Here is a 27,605-nt window from a genome sequence, read left to right on the forward strand (position 1 = left end):
TTCATTGCAAAAGAAGCAAACTCCTTCCTTTGGAGGCTTTGCCTTCTTGGCTAGAGGCTTGGTTTTGGGCTTGTTCGACTCTTTGGTCTTACCATCTGAACCTTTACTCTTTCCCTTGCCCTTACCTTTGCCTTTCTTTTCCATACCCTTTCCTTTCTGAACCATCAAAACAGTGTTAGGCTTTTTCTTAATGTTTTGCTTAGTAGTTTTAAACATCCTATGCAGTTCAAAAATGGATTTCTCCATGTCATTCATGATATAGTTCATAACAAACTGGTCATAACTTTTCGGGAGTGAGTTTTAAGATCAAATCTGTAGCCAACTCCTGGCTTAAGGGAAATCTGAGCCTCTCAAGGTGATCAATATAGCTCTTCATCTTTAAAACATGAGTGCTAACTAATGCACCCTCAGCCATCTTACAGGAGTGTAAGGCCTTTGTGGTCTCATACCTCTCTTGCCTTCCCTGTTGCTGAAACATTTCCTTAAGATGTACAATCATCTCATAAGCCTCCATGTGTTCCAAATCTCTTTGAAGTTTTGGAACCATGGTAGCTAGCATTAGGCATCCTACATCCACCGAGTCATTAGTGTGCTTTGTGTAAGCATCCCTTTGAGCTCTTGGAATGTTGGTCGCAGGCTCCTCAGGAATGGGTTCATCCAGGACATAAGCCTTCTTTTCTTGCTTGAGAACAATTTTCAAGTTCCTGAACTAGTCAAGAAAGTTTGTCCCATTGAGTTTGTCCTTCTCAAGGACTGAGTTGCATTCACACGAGCATGAACATATGGACAGCACACTTAATTCATCCACTATCACTCCATTTGTAGCACATGCCATGTCTACTTCTTTCTATGATAATACCTTTTTTGCTTTGAGTAATTTTCTTGCTTTGGATGAATTTCATGATGTCACAGCTCATTTTTAAAGGCATAATTTACATTTTTGGACTAAATAGGAAATAACTTTGAACTATATATGAATCAATTGCATTCAAAATTAATAATTATATCATGTAATACTATTCTTAACTAAGCCTAAAAATATTGAATTGAGTGGATTCTTGTATTATCGTATTACAAACTTACAATTTCTTTATAAGTGACATATAACAAAACTAGATTATGAATAATATCCCTTATAATTTATTCCATGAACTTAGGGAAATTTAATTTATTTTCTTTTCAGATTTTATTATATATATATATATATTTTAAAAGATTATATAATTTGATTTACTCTTATTCAAATGAAGTGCCTATGATTTAGCTAGAAAACATAATTGTGTAAATGGGCTTGAACCTGTACGTTTGCTACTACTTTCTTATTTCTTAACAACACCTATGTTTGTCTATTATTTGGATCCAGACTATTATACCTTCACTTGGAAAAATAATATATAAAGTTGTAGAGATCAAAATATTATGATCTTAGGCTTTTCGGAAATCTCAAAGTGTTGTTAATAAAAGAAAAATATTAAACTGAACATATCTCATTCCAATTCATACAGTTAATTCGTGCAAGTTAATTATTCAATTTGGACACTTAGCTTATTTCAGAATTCCTATGTAAATTTTGAAAATTCACCATTAATTCTAGAAAACACGTTTTTATGTGATTTTTGATTTGTTTGAAAGCTGGATAAGTCTAATATATTAGAAAAATATTTAGCTGAATTTTTCATGGCCCTATTAATACAGTTTTTATGTTGATACCTAATCTCTATTCTGGACCTAACGCTTTATTCTTATTTCTGGACTTGTATATTTGAAAAATCATATCTCAAGATTTACTAACTCAAATAATGTGATCTAAGTATCATTTGAAAGCTTAAAATGTCTATTAACTAGTAATAAAATTTTATGGTTTTTCTAAAAGTCAGTATCAATACAAAAACTCTATTATAGGAAACATACGTATTTTTAACTTACACAGTCATTTATTTACAACTAGGTTTTTTTTTTTTTTTTTTGTGTTTTGGCCATTACATACCAGTCCAAAATAATTCAAAATAGTCCAGAAGCACGTTATCTCATATTACAACTGTAGCATTCAGAAGTTTACAGACCAACTTAAAACACACGTACTCTAATAATTACACAAAACTATTTAGGACAAATCCATAGATTTCAAACTTCATTAGCTTTTCCTTTGTCTTTACTTGAGCTGGGCCCTGACATGGTTAATAAATTTTAAGGAATGAGATTATGAAAATCTCAATAGCAAAACATACACTTACTAAATATATATATATATTTGGTCCACATATTTTAATTCACAAACACACATTCAACTTTATGCACAAATATCTACTAGAATAGAATTATGGCAGGAAAAGAAATACTTTCTAGTTTTGCATTTCGGAAATCATGTTACAACATTTAAAGTATATCATTTACATATATGTAGCATTCATTAACATTAAGCAATTCAACACATGTAGAACCAAATTTATATACTAAAGGAAGTATAAGTTCTGCTACCTTAGATTCTCTAGCTTGATAATGTTTCTTCCTCCTTGTTATCCTAGATCACTTTTCTTTTGCTTCTTCTTTTCTCCCTCTTGTGACCTACTCAACTCTTTCTCATACTCTCACTCTCTCGGTTTTGTTTGTAGAAAGAAAGAAATGATATGAAAGAGTACAAGACTAATGGGGTATATATAGGTGCAATAGAAACGGCGGTCTTTCTTTTCTCATTGATCGAAAATGAATTCTTAAACAAAAAATTCTGCCACCTAATCCATTTCTCTTCCTTTTGATTCTAATTCCATGACACCTAATCTAAGTTGCTGCCACCTAATAAAGTTTTGGCTTCCCTAGTTGGTATTTCTCTTTTTTTTTTAATACTTGAATGTAGAGATAACCACCGAACGATCTAAAATATATTTTAATCATCTATTCTTATATATTTTAATAGAGTGGCTGCCATCTATTCTTTAATCATTGACACAAATGAATGAATGAAGATATATATATAATAATAAAATGAATTTGATGGAAGCAACGTGCTAATCATACATTCACTAACTTCTAATTTAATTAATATTTATTCTATTTGGTTTCACAACTGGAAAAGAGAAAAATGATTAATCCTTTAATCTACCTCCAATAATTCTCTTAATTTAAAATTATAAAATCAACCTTAACTTTTATGCTTAAAATATTTTCTAAAATATCCAATTTCATAAATTATGTTACTACATAACAAGCAATTTGATAGGTGCTGGTTTTAGGGATGTTATGCATGACTTAAGCATTAATTCTAAAATTTCTTATGAGTCATTGATTGAATTAAGTGATAATAGTGAAATTGAACATCATGATGGCTCTAGTTCATCTTTTCCATGTGAAATTGCACAACATCATTTTTTTTTTTGCAAATTAAACAAAATTAACACCATCCCATTGCAATTCACACAAATGGAATCATGAGTACATGAACAAGTAAACCTAGGAAAGGACTCAACATTCTCAAATCTAGGAGGCATGTAAACCTCATCAATGACCCTATCAAGTGTATCCTCAATGCAATCAACAAAGTGAAGGCTATAATCCACATAAGAGTTTTTCAAGCTATCAAAAATATTAAATTCAATTTTTCTCTCCAAAAACCCCATCATGAGTTTACCTTCCTTCATATCCAAAATGGTATTTAAGGTTATCATGAATGGTCTCCCAAGAATAAGTGTGCGTTATCCTCCCTCTTGCATGTCTAGCACATAAAAATATGCTAGAAATACTAAGTCTTCCACTTTCACTAAGATATCTTCCAAAAATCCCTTAGGCTTCCTTGTGCTTCAATCAGCAAGTTGTAAGATCACACTACAATCTTAAAGGCCTCCAAGATTCAGAGAAGAGTAGATGTGAGTCAGCATGATATTAATTGTTGCCCCAAGATCTATGAGAGCTCTAGAGCAATCACACTCACAATTTGACAAGGAATGGTGCAAGCTCTCGGATCTTTACACTTGATAGGAAGTTATGGCTTGAAAATTGCACTCATACTTGGACTCATTTGCACAGTGGCTAATGGCTTGAATCTCCTCTTATTTGTGCACAACTCTTTCAAGAATTTAGTATATTTGGGCATGCTCTTGATCATATCAAGTAATGGTATGTTCACTTCAACTTTCTTCAATATATCAAATATGTATTGCCTATCATCTTCTTGACCCTTCTTGACAAATCTAGCTAAGGCCTTGGGAAATGGCATGTCTTTAGGGAGAGGATCCCTAAGTTGATACTCCTTAGGTGGCTCTCTTCTTCCTCACATTTCTTTCTCCTTAGGCTTTCTTGAACTCAATTTGGTTGGCTTGGAAGAACTAGGGACAACATTTGTATCATCACCATTTTTAATTTCTTTTAAGCTCAATTCTTTTTGGATTACATGGGAATTTGAATCAGCCTTTGCTTCCACTTTACCTTCAACTACAATCTCTTCTATGGAATCATCCTCATCATCAATCACTTGAGGAACACTAGAAGAGGAAGGCATGCTGTCATAAGCTTTAGAAGCACTTGGATTTGCAAAAGGAGGCGTGACATGAAGAACTCTCCCACTTCTCAACTCAATTGCACTAATGCTCTTCGGATTTATCACTGGTTGAGTTGGAAGCTTCCCATTACTTTGGGCTTGATTGATGCTATTTATGTTGCCAAGTTGTTGAACCACCATATTTGTACTTTGTTGTCTTTTTTCAAGAATCTCCATCCTCTTAAGCAACATATCAATTTTAGAATCAGTATTGGAAACATGAGAGTCAAACTTTTGGCTAATATTAATCATAGCATTCCCCATCTTCTCAAGGTAAGAGTACATTTGCTTATCACCCCCACCCTCTTTAATAGGGATAACTTGAGTGTTCTTAGGTTGAGTCATCTCTTGATTGCCTCTATAGCAAAAATTGAGATATTGCCTCTAACTTTGGTTGTATGTGCTTCCATAATTAGCCTCAAAATTATTTCTACCCCCTTGTTTATTTTGGAAGTTATAGGGACTTTGTTGTTGATAAATAACCCCAACCTCTTAATTTCCATAGGCATGTATGCAATTAGAAGTAATATGTATGGTAAAGTTGCATATCCCACAATTTAGAGCCACAATTGCCTTAGACATAGAAGAGACCTAAGGATGTGCGGGACTAGCAATATACATCTTGAGAAAGTCAAGTTGAGAGTAGATATCTTCTAATTGAGCATTTGGAATGGAAGATTAACACACATGATGAACACCTCTTGCATTGTCCCTTAAGTTATATTGTTGGTTGTTATTTGCTAATCTTTCTAACAAAGCCCAAGCATCATCCGGTGGAAGATCAAGTAAAGAGCCATTTGCAATAGCATCTGTCCCCCTATTATGAATTTGAAGTCCCACATGGAAATAATCAACCAGAAACTCCTTCCCCGCATTAAGGTAGTGAAATCTTGCAAGCAACTCCAAGAATCTCATCCAATATTCATAAAGAGACTCTTGAGGCATTTGTTGAATCCTTATGAGTTTCTTCCTCAATTGTGAATATTTAGTTGCTAGAAAATACTTTTTAAGGAAACAATTCCTCATTTTGGCCAAAGAGTTGATGGTTCTAGTAGCAAGGGTGTAATGGCAAAATCCAGTAGCTAACTTGATCAAAGAGGAGACCAATTGCTCAAACAAAAGCTCCAACCACTACAAACCACTAATTCCAGAATTAAGCAAAATGTAACACAAATTAAAATGGCAATTGAATTAAGCATCTATATAGCTAATTGCTCCCCGGAAACTGCGCCAATTGGTAAAGCCCTAAGTCACTTTAGGCCATCAATGAAAACTAGAATCTAGTTTGTAGCACTCTAGGTCATCTCCCAAGAAAGCAATGTATGCAAATTTTTAGTTCAATTACCAACAAGTTAAAAAGTGTTTAATTGATGCAACTAGGTCTAAAATGTAAGAAACAAATGTTTGTAATTTATGTCTTTAATGAGATTATATGAATATGTGTAATGAAGAGCCCAAGTTAGAATCCCTAGCAATTATCCTTGAGTTATAGATTTGAATCCACACAAGCAATTTCAATTAGCCTAATATAGAACACTTAAAAGCCTTCAAGTTTAGTGAATCATTAAACTTAATGAACACATAAGAATTTAAAGCCAAGTGAATCAACGTAAATATCATGTCCAGCCTTATTCTAACCACACAAATTGTTAACCAAAACAAGTGGAAGAAAAACATCGTAAGCTAAATTGATATAACTCACATGGATCTAGCTCAAACTAAAATGAAACTTTGAACAAGAATCAACAAGAACACATGAACATACTTAAGAATACTCAAATTAGTTCATGAATTCTAGAGCTTAACACAATATTAAACTTCAATTCAACATTCATAATCTCAACTAAACATGAGTTAGAATCACAAATTCATAACCTAGTTAGATTACAAAATTTGAAATCCCTAAAGAATAAGAAGAAATTATATGTCACACCTTGATACTAAGGGTATGACTAGCACGGAATCTTAGATAAATTCACATTTCATAAGCCTTAATTTTATTAGGTTAAGCTAAAATTTCGATAACTAATTTATATATATAATTATAATTATAAGATTTGAAAAAAATATTAAATATTCTATAGAAATTTTGGCAAAGTCTCCCCTATAAACTGGACCTCCCAAAATTTCTATAATAACAAAACCTGCCAGTTAATTAGAAAAGAAAATTAGCTTTACACTAGTAGATTATATATCAATAAAAAAAACTAGGATCTAACTATGATATATATTGAGCACTAAATTACAACCTAACAATATAATATAGTTTTTACCCAAGAGCTTATCAAAAGGTGCTTCCACTGTCCAAAAAGCTATGGGGCCTCTCAACGATTAGTAGGAGGCACAGGATCAGCTACAATATCTGAGACTAAAGAAATTTCTAGTGAGTAGCATTCCAATCAGAACTATATTTAAAATAATTAAGAGATAAAACTAATAAATTTAGTCTACAATAATTTTATGAAATAATGAAACATATACATGAATTAACAATAAAGACCAATTCTTTTCCAATAATACAATTGTGAAATTTAACAATACTAATAGAACGATATAAATTTATCAATATTTGTGCTACTCATAGAATATAATAATTTCAAATAATGACACAATTAGGTAAAATGCTTTTAGAGAATTTATAGAAATAATAAATTTTAATTTTAAATTTAGGAGTGTTTTATCAGAACAAATAACAAGTGTGGATATATAATCTATGAGGATAAATAACCAATCAAGCCACACAGTTCACAAGGGTAAGTAACTAGTCATGTGGGGCTAAAAGCCATGAAACAAGTGTGGAGTTAAGAACAATTTCAAAATTTTCACTTTCAAAATATGTGATTCAGTTGTCAGCTTCCATTCCCATATTCATTGTCATTTCCTTCATACACGAGTTGCTGTACTAAAAGTTTGCATATCAATCATTAAATTAAACAAGTAAATTGTTTTTGAAAAGTAACATAGTTTGCTGCATATCAACTTTAATTATTATTTGTTAATAACATAAATCATTAGTAAAATCAAGATATCATCATTGATAAAATGATTATATAAATTATAAAGAAATAATATTAAAATTTTAAGCAAAGGAGTTTTATAAACACTTGCTATAAATTCATTCAGAATGCTATCCACTCGCCTGAGTTTCCAAAAAAATTTTATAGTTAGACTCCCTCAATATCTTGCTTACTCTAATGATGCCCCAAATTAATCTACCATATAAACTAATACATTTTATGTCATTATACATTTCCTTTCTTATAATAAACCAAAAAATTAATATTCAAAATCTTTACTAATTCTTAAAATTTCTCATTAATCCCTTAAATCTTTGCTAACCCTTCTACAACTTCAATCAAATAGTTTAGTGATATTTATGTAGAGGAATATGAGTGGTCAAGATGGAATTTGTCCCTCACATTAAGTGAGAGATATTATTGGGCCCCTTGATGAGTAAGACTGAGAAAATGTATGGCTATACTATAATGGAAAAAGGGTTTTTCCATTGCCACAGTTAATCCACTTAGATATCGAGAAAGTAACGGTTAGGTAAAGGAGAATGACAATTCCATGTCTCATACTTGACCGAAATATCATGTGACAAAAGGGATGTGATATGGTTGCATGACTGAAATATCGCATGACAAAAGGGATGTAATATGGTTACATGATATGTTACATCGAATCATCGATCCCCATGTAAATTGGGTAGTTGCAACATCTTATTAGAGACCACTTGTGACTTATAGAATAATAACGTAATTAGCCTACTGTCAATCTCATATGAGCCTACAAGATCGCATATAAGAATAGCCCAACTTGAGCTATAATATCCAAGTTCATTGAATCTGAAATGTCTAGATTCAATGAATGTAATATAGGGTGAATGAATTTCATATATATATATATATTTAAATATTTATTTGATAAATATTTATATATATTTATATGAAATATAACATTCAAAATATAATTTTATCTATATATATTTTCAATATATATATATATATATTCATACATGTGTGTGTATATATATCAGATATATATATATGTATATGATATATAAAATTAAATATATATATATATATATATATGTTTTCGAAATATATATGTATATATATATACATGAATATATATATATATATATAAGATAAACATTTATATATATATATATTTACATGAAATATAAAATTTAAAATATAATTTTATCTATATATATTTTCGAAATATATATATTCATATGTGTGTGTGTATCAAATATATATATATATATGTATATGATATATAAAATTAAATATAATATATATATATATATATATGTTTTCGAAATATATATATGTTGTTCGTGTGTATACCGGTAGAGGAGTAGATTTATGTTGTTAGCTCTTGAGATTCAAACTCTTGAAGAGAACGTGAGTTAAGTTCGAAGAATTAAAAGCTAACTCTTCTATCCACCTTAACTTAAACGAGTTTATTCGGTTCATATCAGGATAGAGATTTTAAAATTTTAATCTTCTGCTGTGCCTCCCTATCCAACAAGACTAACCAAAATCAAAATCTAATAAGAAGCAAATGAAATATAAATGTCTAGCGGTAATAGAATGTAAAAAACTATTACGTAATAAATTGAGAGAGGAGAATGACTAACAGTTGAAAAGTTATCATATTATTACATAACACAAGGGACGCCTAAGGCCAATGCAATTAAAAAAAAAAAAAAAGACAAAACAAAGAACCTGCATCTTTTTTTTAACTACAATAGGCAAGCAAGGAGTTTGGAGAGGGAAAGCTGATCATGAAGGTTACCAAGAATCGGCATCTTAAGCCCCGTGGCCTGTTGGTCATCCCTAGCCCCTTCCGCTACTTCCTGAACTTCCTCAGTCCAAACACACTTCCCAACAAGAAATAATTGTGATGCTGATTCAGCAGAATTTATCCCTCAAAAATTACATTAGGTATAAGAAAATCAGATGGATCACGGATAATATTCTCGTTGTTCACCGTAACATTCACTTTCCTGAATAGTTTCCACGTCCCTTGCGTTGCTATTGTGTTTTTGAACAGAAATTAAAAAATAATTCAAACAGGCCCTATAGTAGGATAGGCCCAAGTCAAGATTGGGCCGGCTTATTGATTCACTGGAGGGTCGGACAAACTAACACAATTCACAATACAAAATCCGGGAGGGTTTGCCGCTAGGTTAGTTCAGACCAGTTGTGAAGCTGAAGAGGCAGAGGCGGTAGGCGGAAGATTCAGACTTGAGAGAAGCGAAGCAAATAGATTCATTCTCAAGGCCCTCGAGTGGATCATGGTCTCAGTTTAACACAGCGGATTTCACAGACCAGCTCAAGACACAGCTTGCTCAGGCCTATGCCGAAGAATTCCTCGAGGTTTCCATTTTCTTTCTTCTGCTTTTTTCCGTCTATGCCATTTCTATTATTCAAATGATCGTTACCCTTCTTTTTCTGCTCTTTCGTTTATTGTTTATGGAACAATGGACTTATGTCCCTCCTCAAATGTGGGCGGTGAACCATAAGATCTCAATACCCAGGACACCCGAACCTGCCATTCTCTCAGGGACCCTAAGTATTCATCCTCTCCTTCATCTTCTTTTGCAAAACTCCAGATTTTCCCTAGGCGAAGGTCTCCAGAACTTCCCCAAAAATTCGGCTATTACGCTGCTTACACAACAACCAAAGATGAATGCCTAGGGTAAGCCTATCCCTGCTACTGAGATTCACAACCACCCACTGTACAAGATCCATTGAGAAAAATCTAGGTTGTAGATTTCTATTAAGATCTTGCCATAGTCTTCTTGCTCATCACATGTGTTGAACATTACCTTTCTCTACACACATCACACTCCCCTGCCACACCCCATCTATGGCTCCTGAGACTATTTGTTTGCAAACGATCATTCGCTAACAACCATAAAAAACATCTGATCTGCTAGAGTAATTTCTTTTTATATGTTTCCTTGATGTTATCGGTCTTATGAATGTATTCTAATTGAAATGCATATATAAGATACCATGTTCACATGTAAATGGCTTAAAGATATCCACGAGACAGGACAGTAGGTTACATAAAGTTTCCCAATCAAGTCCTCAAGCCAATCACACCAGTAGTTGGAGACTGCTTACCTCTTGAAGACTGTAAAATTTGTTCCTTAATTCTCCCTCATTAAGCTTGAGATCCATATCTTCACGACTGGAAAATAGAAAACCATAGGTGTGAAGCCGTTGAAGAGATGAACACTTTTTCTACAGGAACTTTTATGATTGGTTGAGGTTTAATGGAAGAAATTGAAGGTAAAAGCCCAAGCCATCATGTCCGCCTTTTACATCTTCATGAGGTCTCTCTTTTCTGCTTTCAGTTTTCAGCTTGACGCTAGAATAAACTAAATGAAAAATAAATTGGTTTATGGAAGGTCAGTCAAAATGAGGTCCAATAAAGTTGAAACACCTAATCATTTATTAAGCTAGCATTGGCAAGTGTATCCCGCTAAATTTGGTTAATTGTCCAGCAATTTTTTATATTTCATTCCTTCAATTTTTCTGACTGTGAGGCACCGAAATAAGATGGTCATTACTTATTAATTAGCTTAGTGGACTTGGTCATGTTGGGGTCCAATGAGAACTTGACAACATAATTATTTATGGTCATTACTTGCTTTTGTTTTCCTTAGCCTTGGATTTGTATCAGTTGCAGGCAAAATTTTCCAATAATAATTTCTTTCTTGTCTCTTCTTTGTTTCTCCATTTATTTTATCTTCCACTTCTCATCTCAACCCTGGAATCAAATAAAATTTTGAATCATTAGGATTTAACATTTCACAAAATTATTTTTAAAATATAAAATTATGAAAAGTTATTAAATGAATTTAAACTATAAAAATTTATCTACATAGTTTAGAACTATAATTTAAAAAACATTATTTTATAATTAACTAAACGTCCTTCTTAAACAACTTTATTTCTATATGGCATCTTTCAATGTCTTTGTCAAGTGGTTGATCTGTACATTGTTATCTTTGGTATTTCTCTTTTCTTGTAGGCCCAAAGCCGCACCTAGAAAATCAAATCAATTGTTGACTTTTCTGGAAGATATGAAAGTGCTTTTTTCTTTTTTTTTTTTGGGTGGGAGTATGAAAGTGCTTTTGATTAACAAGGTTTATGTCATCAATGTTTTAGGTACCTTTTCCTTTTCCTCTTGGTCTCCTGTATGGTTTGAATGCTTTCATCATGCTTTCATTGTTTTTGTTGGCACAGTTGTATCTACATGATGATTTCACATCAATTCTACATGATGATTATTTTCTCCCAAGAGCTCCACATCCAATTAATTTTTCTACTGTTTTGATTCAATGCGGCGATCATTTGATGGAAGTTAATGTACTTCGTTTGCTTAACATGTGCTTTACTTCACTTGTTCTTACTATTTGTTTGGTAAAGAATAAAGGGTATTCGCTGTAGGTGTCAATGAATCGGAAAATGAAGGGGAGAGAACCAACTTAAGCTTGGGAGAACTGAAATTAGAAAGGGGCATTTTTCTATAATACTTCCATATCATTTATCTTAGATTTTATTACTTTGTGTGCTAATTCTTTGCATGGATTTAAATATTTTGATGCCATTCCCATTCTAGGTGCCGGGCATCATTTTGTGGCATGTTTGATGAAATTGTTTAAAGGCTTTTCCTGGACAAAATGGAAGCATAAAGTGCAGCTATTTACTCCCATGTATTCGGCTTCCTCCTTATTAGAGTTTATGCATTTCATGGAGCCACCCTGATCAGGTTGTGTCTCTCCAACTTAAACTCTACATTTATTGATCTTCTTGCGTCTCTCCAATTGGAAGGAATATTGAGCCTTCATGCCTATTCTTCGTTGAAATTCTATGTGATGCCACTTGCATTTGCTAGCCCTCTAGAACTTGTCTTTATTCTTGTTGAGGCTACACTTTGCATATTTCAATTGGAAAATGATTCAGGCATTCATAAAAATTGCCAGTCTCACTTAAAAGGCCAGCCTAGATATTATATCCTTTCCTTACCCTTTGAGCCTAACTATTTGTATTTCTATTCCATTCCATTCCATCCATATTCCATTCGAATTTCATTATAGATGCAACTCAACATGATCCCATTACATTGTAGACACGTGGCTTGATTTCATTTAGAAAATGCATGTGCTTTGTTATCATTCTAGCTTGCAATTAATGTCCGTGATTGGTTACATGCTCTGGATGCCTAATTGCAGCTGCACCATTGTGATTACCATTCTGAATTGTTGGATTTACTTGGAGGTTTAAAAAAATGGAAAAAGAGAAAAAAGAAAAGCATAAAAAAAAAGAAAGTGAAAAGGAGAGAGATGAAGAAAAGAAAACAAATTATACCAGAAAAATAAAAAAGAATAGAAGAAAAGAAGTGACAAATAGAAAAAAAAAAGAGAAACAGAAATAGAAAAGAAAAATAGAGAAAAGAAAAAGAAAGAAGGAATAAAAGTGAATTCAAATTCTTTGTATTGAGTTTTGCACTGCTAGTTGTTATGGATTGTCACTATTGTAATTGCATTTACTACTTGAAATTGGTTCATGTGTTTACTTTGTGAGGGATCAAACACATTTATCTACCTTGACATCATACTCCATTTTCATCCATATTTTAAGTCTGTCATAATCATTTTTTCTGAAAAGACCTGATGATTCTGGTTGTGCATGCTATTTAGTAGTGGAGATTTTAGAATTTTGACAAGCTTATGGTAGTGCTGCATTGCAAGTGGTTGAGTGAAAATGACCCAATGCACTTTCGTGAGTTGAGTGAAACACTTAATCGTTGTGTGGCTATCTGTTTGTTTCATGCCTTTTAGATTTTGAATCTTTGATTGCTCTTGTTTGTAAGTGTGGTGGATGTTTGATCATAATAAGTTGACGTGGTAGATTGAATTGAGCTGGCAATGATCACTCTTGTTTTCTATTTCTGTTTTGTTTTTGGGAAATTGATTTTGGCTAACTTTTACTCAGGAGTGCAAAAGGGTAAGTGTAAGGGAATTTGATAAACCAAAATTGTTGCATATTTTTATTCTTCTTTTGCATGATTATTAGCACTCATTTAAATATTTTTGAACATATTTGGTGATTTTTGATCATTTGGGCATTTTTAGTAATTATGGGAAATTTGTGTCAAAAGTACAATTTTCTAGAGTTTGGGTCAATTAGTCATTTCCCTATTTCTTTTCCAATTTAATTTTGAAGTTGCCAACTCATTAAATCCTATCATTCATTCTCATATTTTCCAGTTTGCATTCTAGTATTTTCATAGCATTTTTCGGATATGAATTTGCATTTATTAAATCATTTAGTCATTTGTTTTAATCTTATTTTTTTTCCATTTATGTTACATCATATTTTGTTTCATGTTTTTATTATATATTATCTCAAAGATTTTATTACTTTCTAATTTTAGGGCGTGCATTTTAGAATTAATAAGAGGGGATAATCAAATTTCATTTGTTATTCTTTTATTTTATTTTTATTTCAATTGCTTATTTTAATTTTGTAGCCTCGCTGGACGTATCATCTTCATTTTTTTTTTTAAATTTTCAGAACACACTCTTACTTGACTAACCGGCAACTGCATCTTCCTCATTTCTTTCTCCTTCTCTCAAGAAATCTGGTCTCTCTAACCTTTCTCTTTTAAGTTGTACTTTCGATTTAATCAATTTCTTTTTCTTTTAACTGCTTGTGCGTTTATTTATTTATTTCTTCACTTTTGCTCTATTTCTTATTCTTGATTTTTTCCATCTATCTCTTCTCCTTTTAAGTTCTACTCCTACTTTAAGCATTTTTGCCATTTTATTTATTTTCTTGTGCATTGATTGTTTAATTATATTCTTGTGCATTGATTATTTAGTCAACAACAACAACAACAAGCCTTTATCCCACTAGGTGGGGTCGGCTACATGGATTGCAAGACGCCATTGTGCTCTATCATTTATCAAGCTCTTAGGAATATTATTAATTAAGAGATCGCGTTCAACAACTTCCAAGAGTGTTCTCTTAGGCCTTCCTCTATCTCTCTTAATCGGACTCAAAGTTATATGTTTCACTCTTCTCACTGGTGCCTCCCTTGGTCTTCTTTGTACATGCCCAAACCATCTCAACCGATTTTCTACCATTTTTTCCTCAATAGGTGCCACCCTCACTTTTTCGCGTACGTGTTCATTTCGAATTTTATCTTTTCGTGTATGTTTGCACATCCATCGTAACATTCTCATCTCTGCTACTCCAATTTTATGCTCTTGCTGTCCCGTTAGAGCCCAGCATTCATTACTATATAACATTGCCGGTCTGATAGCAGTGCGATAAAACTTTTCTTTAAGTTTATTAGGCACCTTACGGTCGCAAATAACTCCTTTAGCTTTTCTCCAATTGATTATTTAGTCAATTGCTTTTTTTTTATTAATGTATAGATACCCAAACAATTAAAAATTAAAAAATGAATAAATATCAAGAGAAATTTGGATAGAATAAAAGGTAAGGGTTGTACGAAGCTTACCCGACAAGTTATTGATCAGAGATGCCTTCCAATGCTTTGAGAACTCTTGCCCTAGCAGCCAAGACTTTTTTCTCCACTCCCTTTCACGTTTTTTTTTCCTTCTGATTTTTTCCTTTGGAAACTCATGAAATTTCACGATCTATTTAGTCATTTTCTGGTCCATGTGTTACGACGCATGCAGCGCGTGGCATAGTGAGGAGAATCCTCACCATGTGTGCTTCAATTCGAAATGCAATTCTTCCACCATATTTGTCTATTCAACATTCAAAGGACACAAATCAATAACTAATCATTCAAATTTTTAATCCTTTACTAATTATCATTTTACCTCTAATTAATAACCTATCATAGGATTACAAAAATCTGGATGTTACATATTACATATCACACCATGATGTTATGCATGATCTAATCCATCCAAATCTTTAATAACCTTGACTGAAAACCAAACCTATAGGTATCATAAACCACTTTTTAATTACAGGTCCCCTTATTTTAAGAAATTGGGAGTGTCATTATTCCAACTCTACATTTTACGGATGATAAAGAGTATAATCTTCAACTCCACACTCATATTAATTTATGCGTGATGTTTTTCCTTAATTTACTACGAATATTTTATTTTGATACGACAGACATGCAGAGTCCAAGAAATTATTTATTTAAATTTATTAATATCAGAGACAATATAAGATTATTATAACTAATTCAAAAGGAGAAGAAAGAATAAATTTAATAATAACATGATATGAAAGAATATCATGTCAATTTTTAATTATATATAGATAGGGACGTGCTTTATGAAGAGATAGAGAGTTGTTATTTAAAAGGAGAATGGATGCAGGAAACGCTAACATGCTGTTCAAGTTAGAGAGTTGTTCATGTGGATATCAATAAAAGGAGCGGATCTACATTGTCAACTCCTGAGATCCAAATTCTTAAAAAAAAGAACACGTCAAATTCAAAGAAGTAAAAGATAACTTTTCTATCCACCTTAACTTAAATGAGTTTGTTCGATCCATATCTGATAGTGGAAGAGCTAAGAGATATGATGGTAGACATAAGGCAAACAATTCGGGATCATGGCATACAGGTTACCAAAGGATCAGATCGTTTCAGAGGGGGTTAATGCAGAGAAATGATGGGGCTATGAGAATTATATATGAGACAAGCATATTCCAGTACTAAATTCACCTAAGATAATTTCTCAAGAACAGAGATTCAACCTCTCTATGGTTTATCAGTTCTGTCACATCCTTGGTCTTGAAATTAGTAATGGAAGGACCCAGTCGTGTAATTTGGCATAATTTTGAACATCTTATGATAGCAATTTATTTGGTTGACCATCTTGCACTAAACACCATTTAGTCATCTCTACTAGAGCATCAGCCATTCCTTGTTTACCTCCGGTGCTTCCTCTACCTCCAATAGGATTATTTGAGTTAGACCCCTCCAATTTCCCCTTGAGATTTCGATATAGATTACCTAAATGTGTTGATTTTCAAATTTTTGCTGTCGCCTTGGGACGCATGCATTTCCCAGATCCAGGAGGAGGAGGCGGTGGAGGGCCCACTCTACTTCGACCTAGCATTGGAGGAGGAGGCATTGCACCAGCTGGTCTAGCCTTCAACCATGGTGGTGGTGGTGGTGGAGACAGTCCTTTAGCACAAGGCAAGCAATTTCCTTTCTAGGTATAGATGGTTGTGGCAGTGGAGGCAGGGGTGGGGGCATCACCTTTTTATGTATCAATGGTTGAGGTGGTGGTGGCAGCAGCGGTGAAGGCATTACAACAACCACAGTTGGCTTTAAGATAGGTGGTGGTGGTGGTGGTGGAGGAGGAGGCAGTGCTAGAGGTGCAAATGGAGTGCGAGATGGTGTAAGAATTTGGAGATGGAGGTGGAAGTGGAGGGGATAACTTAGGCAACTGAAATGGCTGCAGTAGAAAAGGTGTATTGTGGGCTGATTTAATGTCAAGGTCAAAAACAAAAGATCTTGCGGCGCATCATCTCCAGAATCGCTGCACATATCATCTATCTCACCCATATCTCTTATGTCTTGTTGCCAATGGGAAGAGACAGGTGCTTGACACACGCTTGAACTCTTGCGAGACCACAGAGGGGAGATAAAATGATTGCTGCCCCTCAAGCTGCTAGAGGGAAGAACTGATTTCGGAGTGGCAGGAGAAGGGCCACCGAAGAAGCTACTCTTTGAGAAGGTATACGAATATGGGGATTCCATTCTTAACCATTTGTTCTTTCCTTGATCCTCTTCCTCCACACTTGCCAGCTTCATCAACTAATCTAGTATGGCCAACACACACTCTCCTGCAGAATTATATTGATAACTAATTCCCCCAAACACCTCATGAGAAAATGTTCCATACTAATGGATTTGGGTCCATAACTATGGGTTCCAATGTACGAGATCTTGTAGCACTTACCAATGAGGCCCTATCGATTAGTATCAATTATAGACACTAATCTAATTAGATCTGCTCTTCATAGGCAAACTTGGGATTTGCGATCCCATAATGCCTTCCTCGTCATTAATATGTTTGCTTGCAGTAATTGTGGCCTCTCGGGAGAATTGATGACTGCATCTTTACAACAACTAATATTGCCCGGAGGTTGCTAACTCATAATTCATTTTCTCATCCAATCATTATTCATCATCCACGATTCTCCCACACACTTCATAGCCTTGCAGAAGAAGGCCAGGGATGTAAAATATTATCCAAATTTTTCCTCAACAACAGTTTTCCGCAACTCCATAACAGAGTAAATATCAATAATATAACCTTATCTATTGACTTCCCCTTAATATCTAACACTTGATATCTTAGAACAATTGCGGGGTATTTGTAGATCGTCTCATGTTTGGATAATAAAGGCATGCGGCCATGCTGAAATATTCTATTCTTTGATTTGGTGCTCATTGCGACAATGTGCAATGTGTTAGTTCATCATTTGCATAATTTAGAGGTTTATTTTTGCCAATTTATCTATTGAAATTTTGGAAAATGTTACTAGCTAAATAACTTTTATATAACTAAAAAAAATAAAATATAAATAAATAATTTTTTTTTGTAATTTGAATGATTTTTAGATAACATTTATATTTAAAGTAACTATCAACTAACGGTTGGGTAGATGAAAATGCAATACTAAAAATAAAGGATATGTATGTGGTTTGTAACTATTTATACTAGTAGAAGTTCCTGTAATTTAAAAAATTAGGGAGGAGGCATCTATAATTAAGGTAAAATAACATTAGATGTAACATCCAAAAGTTAATTATTGAATTAAATTATATTAACCAATGGTAATTAGAAGTAAGAAATAATAAGAATGGATTAAGTGTAAGGTGGAGCAAGATTTGGGACTTCAGAGTGTATTTGAGGGAGACTTTCAATTCTTAGTGTCACCACTATCTAATGAATTAGAGCAACTAGAATGAAGTGCACTATCTAAGCCACAAATGGAAGGAGAATCATGATCAAACAAAGAAATAGACTCATCTAAAGAAAATGTAAAAGTAGACCGGTCTATGGAGTCTTCATCACATGTAGCACCTAATGGTGACACTAAGCGAAGGTTTTTAATTAATTAAAAATTATATGAATTGAAAATTGGCCTAGTGATGGCTAATAAATGATTTTAGTAGTTAAGTGATACTAGGTGAATAGTTGATTTAATATATGGGCCATTAGGATGGATTATGACCCATTAACCCAAGTGGTGTGGTATGAATATAGTCTTCATTAATGCTATTTGTCATGAAAAGTGATGTGAATCATTTATATGTTGTAGAAAACTATTGATGGAACTTATTGAGAAGTTAAGAAATAAGTGAAGTCTTATTTTTGTACAAAGGAAAATCCTTTTGGTACAAAAAGGGTTGAGATAACAGGAGAATTATATTTTCTGTTGTTTTGTTCAACTACTTTTGAATAAATATTACTAGCTATCATGCATTACATGTTTTAAATGATTAAATGCAATTAATTATATTTTATAAAGACTTGTGAGGTACTACTTAGATAATAGTAAATATATGTTTTTTATTAAAAACGAGGTTGTTTACATGCATTGTAATTATAGATAATGGTAGTTGCAGTTAAGGAAGTGTAACTAGATTAGGTACCTTAGATATGCTAAGGAACTGCTTAAGGGAGGAGTGATATTTGTTATACTACCTTGGAGTATTGAAGTGATCAATACTCGGGAAAGGTAGACGAGTGAAAGGCATGATCTCGGTGGGAGTTCACCAATGGAGAGGTGTGTATTTGTGATATTCTATGGCACACTACTAGTACTCAGTGTTGCCTTTCATATTATGGGCTCAGTACACTAAAGTGGTTAGTGGATTGAGTGTTCGACACCTCTCAGTAGGGGAGGGAATCTGACGTATGAAGTGTGAGGTTGAGTACCTCGGCCAAGGCAGCTCTTACATGGAAAGTAAGTTGGGCTGAGCTTTGACTACTCAAGATTCACGTCGAAGGAGCACAGGGGGTTAGGTGAATTTGATCATGTCTTAGATTACGTTTTATGTCTATAGAGGTACGAGTGGGTATAAGGTTTACTTATGAGCTAAAGAGTACCAAGGGGTACTCTGTCGGTTAGGAAAGGTCATACTAGCCTACGTCATGCATTTTAAATGATTAAAGTATATTTTATGTTTAATCTATTATTCATTTATTTAACTATAACTTACTTTGTAATAATAAATGTAGATTTCTCTATTATTGAGACTGTGGTTGTCTCACTGCTTTCTTTATAATATTTATAGCTTCAAGCGAAGGATCCAGTGGTGGATGGGGAAAGGAGCAAAGTTAGGGGGTGTTTATAAATTGTAAACAACTATAACACCTTTCTTTTGAGTAAATTTATTGTAATGTATTTAGGATTAGGGTGCCAGTAGAATATGATTATATATTTGTGTGTGAATATGTGTGGATTGTATGGCTTTATATGATTTTTTTGTTTGCATGTAGACTTGTGATTAGGAACTTGGTTATGGTGTGTGGTTTTAATAGATTTATTTGGTAGACCAAGTTTCTACTACAAGCTAATGTTTATTTTGATTTATATGTGATTTTACAAGAAAATGCAAAGTGGTTGCATTGCAAATAGTGTGCTATCGGCAAACATATATCTTGGATAGGGAATGGGTGCGTGGGCCCCACGAGGATCTTTGAACCAAGTGAAAATGTGTATTCATATGTGTATATGGTGTTTGAAATGGTTTTTGGCCACTCTTGTGTGATTTATAAATTTTGAGGGCTTAGGGTCTATTTTGAAAAATGGCATCTAGGTAGTTAAATTTTAATATAAAGGATTTTTTTATCATTTAAATATTCTATCAGGTACTCCTAGTGCTATTTGACGTGTCTAAAGTGTTCTCACGGGTTTGTAACTATTAGGATGAGATTTGGACAATTTTGAAAATAATTTTTATCAAAAAGCTGCACTTTTACGTCTGGATGTCCAAATTTCAATCTGACTGTTGGATTTTCTGAAAATTTGGGTCACAAGTAAAACTTTTATAATCTTCACATGAGCTTTGAAATCACCTCGATCAAACATCGTACAGAGAAATGGTGCACTCTGAAAGTTAGTCCGGAAGTGTGATAGCAAAATTGCCAAAGTTACGGCATGCATGAATTTCAATCCATTAGTTGGATCTTTTCAAAATTTGGTATGCTAGTAATAATTTTTAAAAGTGACATGTGGACTCTAGAATTGTTCCGATTAGAGGTCGGATGATGAAATGGTGCACTCCAAAAGTTAGTTTAAAAATGCTATCATGACAGCAACTTTGTCCAATCTTGTAAAGTATTCAAATTCTTATTCGATCGTTAGTTTTTTGAAATTTGGTACACTACTAGTAATTATTAAAATTGATGTGTGAGCTTTAAAATTACTTTGATCAGATATTTAATGGTGGAATGGAACCTCTCAAAAGTTGGCCTGAGACGGCTGTTATGACAGTAATTTGATGTTGTTATGACAGAATTTTTTTACCCTACTTTCGCCTAGCTTGCTTCTCTGCACTATAGATAGAACCTATAAATTTTTCTAAAAGTTTTAAATGTTTATTTTGTGATGGTGTATTTGTTTAGTGATTTAAATGATTTGTTTTCTAAGTTGGTTTTAGAATCAACTCCTTAACCACACTTAGTTTATTTGAATTGTGTGATTTTTAGATAACACTCGAAGAAAGTATTACACTTATCACTTCCACCCTCTTGAATAGGGATAATTTGAGTATTTTTGGCTTGAGTCATCTCTTGATATCTCTATAACTGAAATTTGGATGTTGTCTTCAACTTAGGTTGTAAGTGCTTTCATAATTAGCCTCAAAGTTATTTCTGCCCCCTTGATTATTTTTAAAGTTGTAGGGCCTTTGTGGTTGATAAATAGCCCCAACCTATCAACTTCCATAGGTATACATGCAATTAGAAGTAACATGCATGGTAGAGTTGGATATGCCACATTGCTTTAGACATAGAAGAGACTTGAGAATGTAAAGGATTGGCAATAGACATCTTGAGAAAGTTAAGTTGAAAGTAGATGTCTTCCAATTGAGAATTAGGAATGGAAGCTTGACACACATGGTGAACACCTCTCGCATTATCCCTTGAGCTATATTGTTGATTGTTATTTGCTAATTTCTCTAAAGCCCAAGCATCATTCGGTGGAAGGTCAAGCAAAGAGCCATTTGTAGCAGCATCTATGGTCTCCCTATCATGTATTTGAAGGCCTACATGGAAGTAATCAACTAGAAATTCGTTGCCCACATTGAGATATGGACACCTAGCAAGAAACTCTAAGAATCTCATCCAATATTCATAAAGACACTCTTGAGGCATTTGTTGAATTCCCATGATTTCGTTCCTTAATTGCAAATACTTGGTTGCTGGAAAATACTTCTCAAAGAAACAATTTCTCATTTCAGGCCAAGAGTTGATGGTTCTAGTTGCAAGAGTATTGAACCATGTAATAGCCTTGTCTTCAAATGTGAATAAAATTTTTAGCATAAGATTCTCCAAGTTTGCTGTAGGTGGCTTCATTGTTGAGCAAACCCTCTCAAGAATTTGGAGATGCCTACCTGCAAGACCATGGAATTTAGGTAAGGCATTAATCAATGAAGGTTTAATCTCATATTCATTTTGCTCTTGCAAATTTAAATATGAGCCACTAGCTCTAAGTGCCACCATTTCTCTAAAGCTTTTCCTAACAAGTATATCATGGTTATTAGCATGCAAGTGTTCAGCCATACTATCTACACTCACAAAATTATCAACAATGGTGTTTGAAATTGAAGAAGATGCTAAGAACTCAAGATATTGGCCTCTAAATTGAATATATTCTCTAAGTCCTTTACAGGTTCTAAAAGACATATACAGCTTAAAACACCATAGAAATGATACTGGAAGAAAGAAAAATCAAATAAACAAAATTAAGCATAATCTGAAAAAAACGACAGAAAGCAAACACACTGGAGCAATATTTTTGTGGAATTTTTTCAAAATTGAAAATGAAAATTGAAGAAGATGCTAAGAACTCAAGATATTGGCCTCTAAATTGAATATATTCTCTAAGTCCTTTACAGGTTCTAAAAGACATATACAGCTTAAAACACCATAGAAATGATACTGGAAGAAAGAAAAATCAAATAAACAAAATTAAGCATAATCTGAAAAAAACGACAGAAAGCAAACACACTGGAGCAATATTTTTGTGGAATTTTTTCAAAATTGAAAATGAAAAAATTAGAAAAACATCAAAATTGAAAAAATGAAGCTAAGATACTGAAATTAACACAAGATTTTTTTTTTTAAAACTTTACAAGTAGGGAATAAGATATGTTCATCCAAATTCGGCCCTGTCTTCTTAGAGGACTTTTGTGTGCTTTTTGGATGCACAACTCTCTAGTCCAAACTTAGATTGCTCTAAATTTTTTTTATCTAAAATCACTAACACAGTGAAGGTTATACAAGTCAACTTTTAGGAAAAAAATTTTCGAGTCAATCCTTCCCAATATTGTTTCAAATTTAGGTTTGTAGCACTGGAAATTTTAATGAATCCTGTTTCACTAATACAAATATTCAACCAATTTAATGGCTGAATTAGCAAATGTGTTCACAAGCAAAGTTAATCCTAAGATACTCAGGAACATAATGAATGAAGAATAAGCTCAAAACAATGAGTATAGTGAAAATTATACCTATTCAAAATTCATGCACAAATTCTGGTAGGATGATTTCCATAGCTTGCAAGCAATTGAGCTCTACTTGGCATATTTGTAACCCACATCCAGAATTAATGTTGTAATGAAAAAAAATCTAGTAGCAACTTGACCAAAGAGATGATCAAATGCTCAATTAAATGTTCTAGCCACTACCAACACTAAATTGCAGAATTAACAAAAATGCATAAAATGGAAATTGAAACAAAAATCAATATGGCTAATTGCTCCCTGATAACGGTGCCAATTGATGTAACCTTAATCACTTAAGGCCATTAAATAAAACTAGAATGTAATCATGAGCATTCTAGGTCATCTCCCTAGAGAGCAATGTACACAAATTCTTAGTTCAAATGCCAACAAATTAAAAGAATATGAGAGTGATTAATTTAATGAAAAAAGTCTAACTGATATGGATCTAACTCATCTAACTCACATGAACAAACTCTAAAACATCAAGTCAATCTATGAATTCCAAAACTGAACACAACATTACAATCTCAATTCAACATCCATAATCTCAATTAAACATGAATTAGAATCATAAAAATCCCTAACCTAAATAGATTACAGATTTTGAAATTCTCAAGAAATAATAAGAAACTATGAAATTGAGAAAGCAAATGAAGAACACAAATCTGAAAAACTCAAAATGCTAAGTCATCTTTCTTGGAGCTCAATGTTGTTCAACTACTCGTGCTCCTCTCCTTCACTTGGATGAGATTTTGAGCTTGAGAAGCCTCTATGAATGTATGAATGATGAAGAAATATGAATTTGGAAGTGGCTTAAATGCTGGACGAAAAAATGTGCTGAAGGAAGAAGAAGAGATAGACGAAATTGGAATGGGGATATGATGAAGATCTGGAAAAATTGAAGCTAAGTAAGAGGAAGAAATCTGGAAAATCTGGAATGGAAGAAGATGTGTTGCTGGGAAGATGAGAGAATCTGGAAACAAATATGGCTGAAGAGTGAGAGAGGAATTTGAAATTATGAGCTCAAAAGAAATAGAAATTTAGTATGTGGAAATTATGAGAGTGGGTGATAAAACCAAAGTTAGAGGGTGATAAAATCAAAGCTCCAGATCTGAAATTGGCTAATTATCCAGCTGGAAAATGAATAATTGTGAGCAAAACAATTCTAGAAAAATGAAGAATAACAGGCGCCTAATGTAGCTCATAATGGAGCGTGGGAAAATGTGATTGAAGTGTAGAAAATGTGACTCTCTTTGACTTGTCTTCAGCTGCCACATAAGCATCTGTATATTCATGAGTCACGCGCAAGATGCTTCTCCTTTGCCTTATGATAATGCCATCGAATGCTCTCTATACTCCCCATATTTTTATTTAATTAATTAATTTATGAAAATCCATGCCAATTCGGCTTCTTTCATTCTTCATTTGTGACGCCACCTCATCCCTTCTTCTCTTGCTCTTGACTTCTTTCAAAAATGTTGACTTGCTTGTTGATTTCAAATTTGCCCTTACAAAAAATTTAAAAATAAAAGACACAAGACTAAATAAATCCTAGAAAGAGAGTTAACAAGGAAGAAAAGACAATTAAAGCCCAAGATCTCAATTAAAGGTTTGAAAGTATCAAAACAATCATCAAATAGTCACATTAGGGTTCATATAATCAATATGGAAAAGGCAACACAAAACTAAAAATAAAACCCTAATATGCATAATTTGATGTAAAAAACTAAGTGTTTTAGTATGTAAAGCATGTCATATATCAATATCGGACAACGAAATGGTGTACGTTGGTAGTTGGACTTCCAAAGCTACCATGACCACTTGTGTTATCATGACTGTGTTGTGTGCCGTGGAGTACAATGCTTGTGCCATGCTGGACAAGTCAGAACCTTGTAGAAAATTGTTGTTTTGCCTAGTTCTAATTTATTATTCCTAATTTGGTCGTTTTGCCTCTTGATTACATTTAACTTTGATTTTAAACTTATGTTGAGCTCAACTAATGCTTCGAGATGTGTTTTGGAATCCCAATTCTTTAAAAAATGATTTCTATATTTGATCAATCACATATTTTACATACTAAAAAATTTGTTTTTTTGACATTAAATTGTGCATATTAGGGTTTTATTTTTGGTTTTAAGTTGTCTTTTCTATAGTGATCATGTAAACTCTAATGTTGCTATTTAATGATTGTTCTGACACTTCTAAACTCTAATTAAATATCTTGGGCATTAATTCCCTTTTCTCCCTTTTTAATTCTCTTTTTAGGATTTTTTAGTCTTGTGTCTTTTATTTTTAAATTTTGTGAGGGAAAATTTAGAATCAACAAGCAAAGACTAAGTCAACATTTTTGGAAGAAATCAAGAGCAAGGGAGATGAGGTGATGGCGCCATTTTCAGATTTAATTGAGGAAGAAATAATTAAATAAATAGACAGGGAGCATGGGAAGCATTGGATTACATCATCATCAAGTGAAGAATGAGCGTTTTGTGCGTGACATTGAAGCTGAATTGAGGAAGCTTGGGTGGCATCTGATTAGAAGCTGAGTGAGTCAAATTTCTCATACCTTAATCACATGTTCCATGCTCCCATTTCCAACTCATTTCAGACACATTTTTAATTCAATTTCCAGCAAATTAATTTCATTTTCCAGCTAGAAATTCAAGCCATTTAGATCTGGATTTTGCATTGTTATTATCACCATCCATTTTGGTTTTATCACCTTCACATTTTTCAGACCTATAGAAGCCTTTTATTTTCATTTCAGCTTCATTAGTCATCTCTCCAGATTTTCTCTCTTCATTCCCTCTCAAAATTCGTCCATCTTCATCCCTCATTTTTCCAGATTTCATTTTCTCATCTCTTAGCTTCATCTTGTCCGGATCTGCCTTCTTCCATTCTCCTCCAGATCACGCCACTTCATCTTCTTCTTCCATCCAGATTTGCGTCCAGATCATCTCTAGCCTCAAGTCCAGAATTTCGTCCATTATTCTCCATGGTCCAGATTCAGAGTTCTTTATCCAGCTACATTCTCTTCTTCTACATTCCATTTTCATCCAGATTATTTCTTCTTTTAGCTCCAGAATTTCGTCCAACAGCACAGCCTCATTTCCAGCTTCATTTCTTCATCATCCATGGAAGCCTCTCAAGCTCAAGATCTCATCCAAGTGAAGTAGAGAACCATGAATGGCTGAACAACATTGAGCTCCAATGAAGATGACTTAGCATTTTGAGTTTTTCATATTTGTATTCCTCATTTTTTTTCCTTAATTTCATGATTTCTTCTTGTTTCTTGTGGATTTCTAAATTTGTAATCTGATTAATTGTGGATTTTGATTCCAAATTCATGTTTAGTTGAGATTATGGGTGTTGAATTTAAGTTTGATAATGTGTTTCAGCACTGGAATTCATGCACTCATTTGAGTGTTCTTAAGTTTGTTCATGTGTTCTTGCTTTTCTTGTTCTGATTTTCATTTCAGCTTGAGCTAGATCCATATGAGTTCATGTGAATTTAGTTTAGGTGGTTTTTCCACCACTAGATTTGGTCCGAATTAAGTGGTAAAGATCAAGGCTGATCACATTATTAACTTTAATTCACCCTTAAGTGAATATTGGATTCAATAACTACACTTGAAGGTTCTTTAAGTGTTCTACATTAGGTTAATTGAGATTGCTTGTGTGGATTCAAATTTGGAATTCAAGGATAATTGTTAAGGATTCTTACTTGAGCTCTCCATTACACTTATTCATATCATTACGTTCAAAACAAAAAATTACAAACATTAGTACTTCAAATTTTACTCTTTTTTTTTTTTAAATATATAGAGTAGGTTCTACCTTTGCTAAGCTATGAAGCATTAGTACTTCAGATTATCTCATGTCTCCATGTACTTGTTGATACTTCTTCAATACATATATGGAAAATATTAGAATATTAATTTTAATTTTTTAAAAAATAATTTTTGATATGTATCCGATACTTTTGAATAATGAGTCAATAATTCATAGTCGATATTTCAAGAAAATTTTTAAGAAATTAAGTTGTATTTAAGCTTGCGATATTAAACTTTTTATTATTAATAATTTTTTTATTTTCTTTTAGAGTCAAAGTTCATATTTTTCTTTTAAAAAAGTGAGTTGCAAACGGGATTCCAAAAGTGAAATGAACCAAATATAAAAGCAATTTTGAAAGATTCACAATATTTTTCAACAATTGTAAGGTGTTTCAACTTCCATTTATCCAAATGATTTCAAAATCCAACAAAAGAACTATAAGGATCCAGCAAAAATTGTCAAG

General features: G+C 33.1%; 2 long non-coding RNA genes across 2 annotated transcripts; one reads left to right on the forward strand and one right to left on the reverse strand.

The window, feature by feature from the left end:
* Positions 1–1,990: 1,990 nt before the first annotated feature.
* LOC129285208 (uncharacterized) lies at positions 1,991–10,900 on the reverse strand. The gene is made up of 3 exons (XR_008587106.1): positions 10,675–10,900; positions 6,805–6,893; positions 1,991–2,168 (listed from the first exon to the last, which is right to left on the reverse strand). It is a non-coding gene; the product is annotated as an uncharacterized LOC129285208 (long non-coding RNA).
* LOC129285205 (uncharacterized) lies at positions 9,731–26,741 on the forward strand. The gene is made up of 2 exons (XR_008587104.1): positions 9,731–9,921; positions 12,179–26,741. It is a non-coding gene; the product is annotated as an uncharacterized LOC129285205 (long non-coding RNA).
* The last annotated feature ends 864 nt before the right edge of the window (positions 26,742–27,605 follow it).

This window comes from Prosopis cineraria, unplaced genomic scaffold, assembly GCF_029017545.1.
Source record: "Prosopis cineraria cultivar Desert tree isolate PC_DT_omini unplaced genomic scaffold, ASM2901754v1 PC11, whole genome shotgun sequence".
NCBI lineage: Eukaryota > Viridiplantae > Streptophyta > Magnoliopsida > Fabales > Fabaceae > Prosopis > Prosopis cineraria.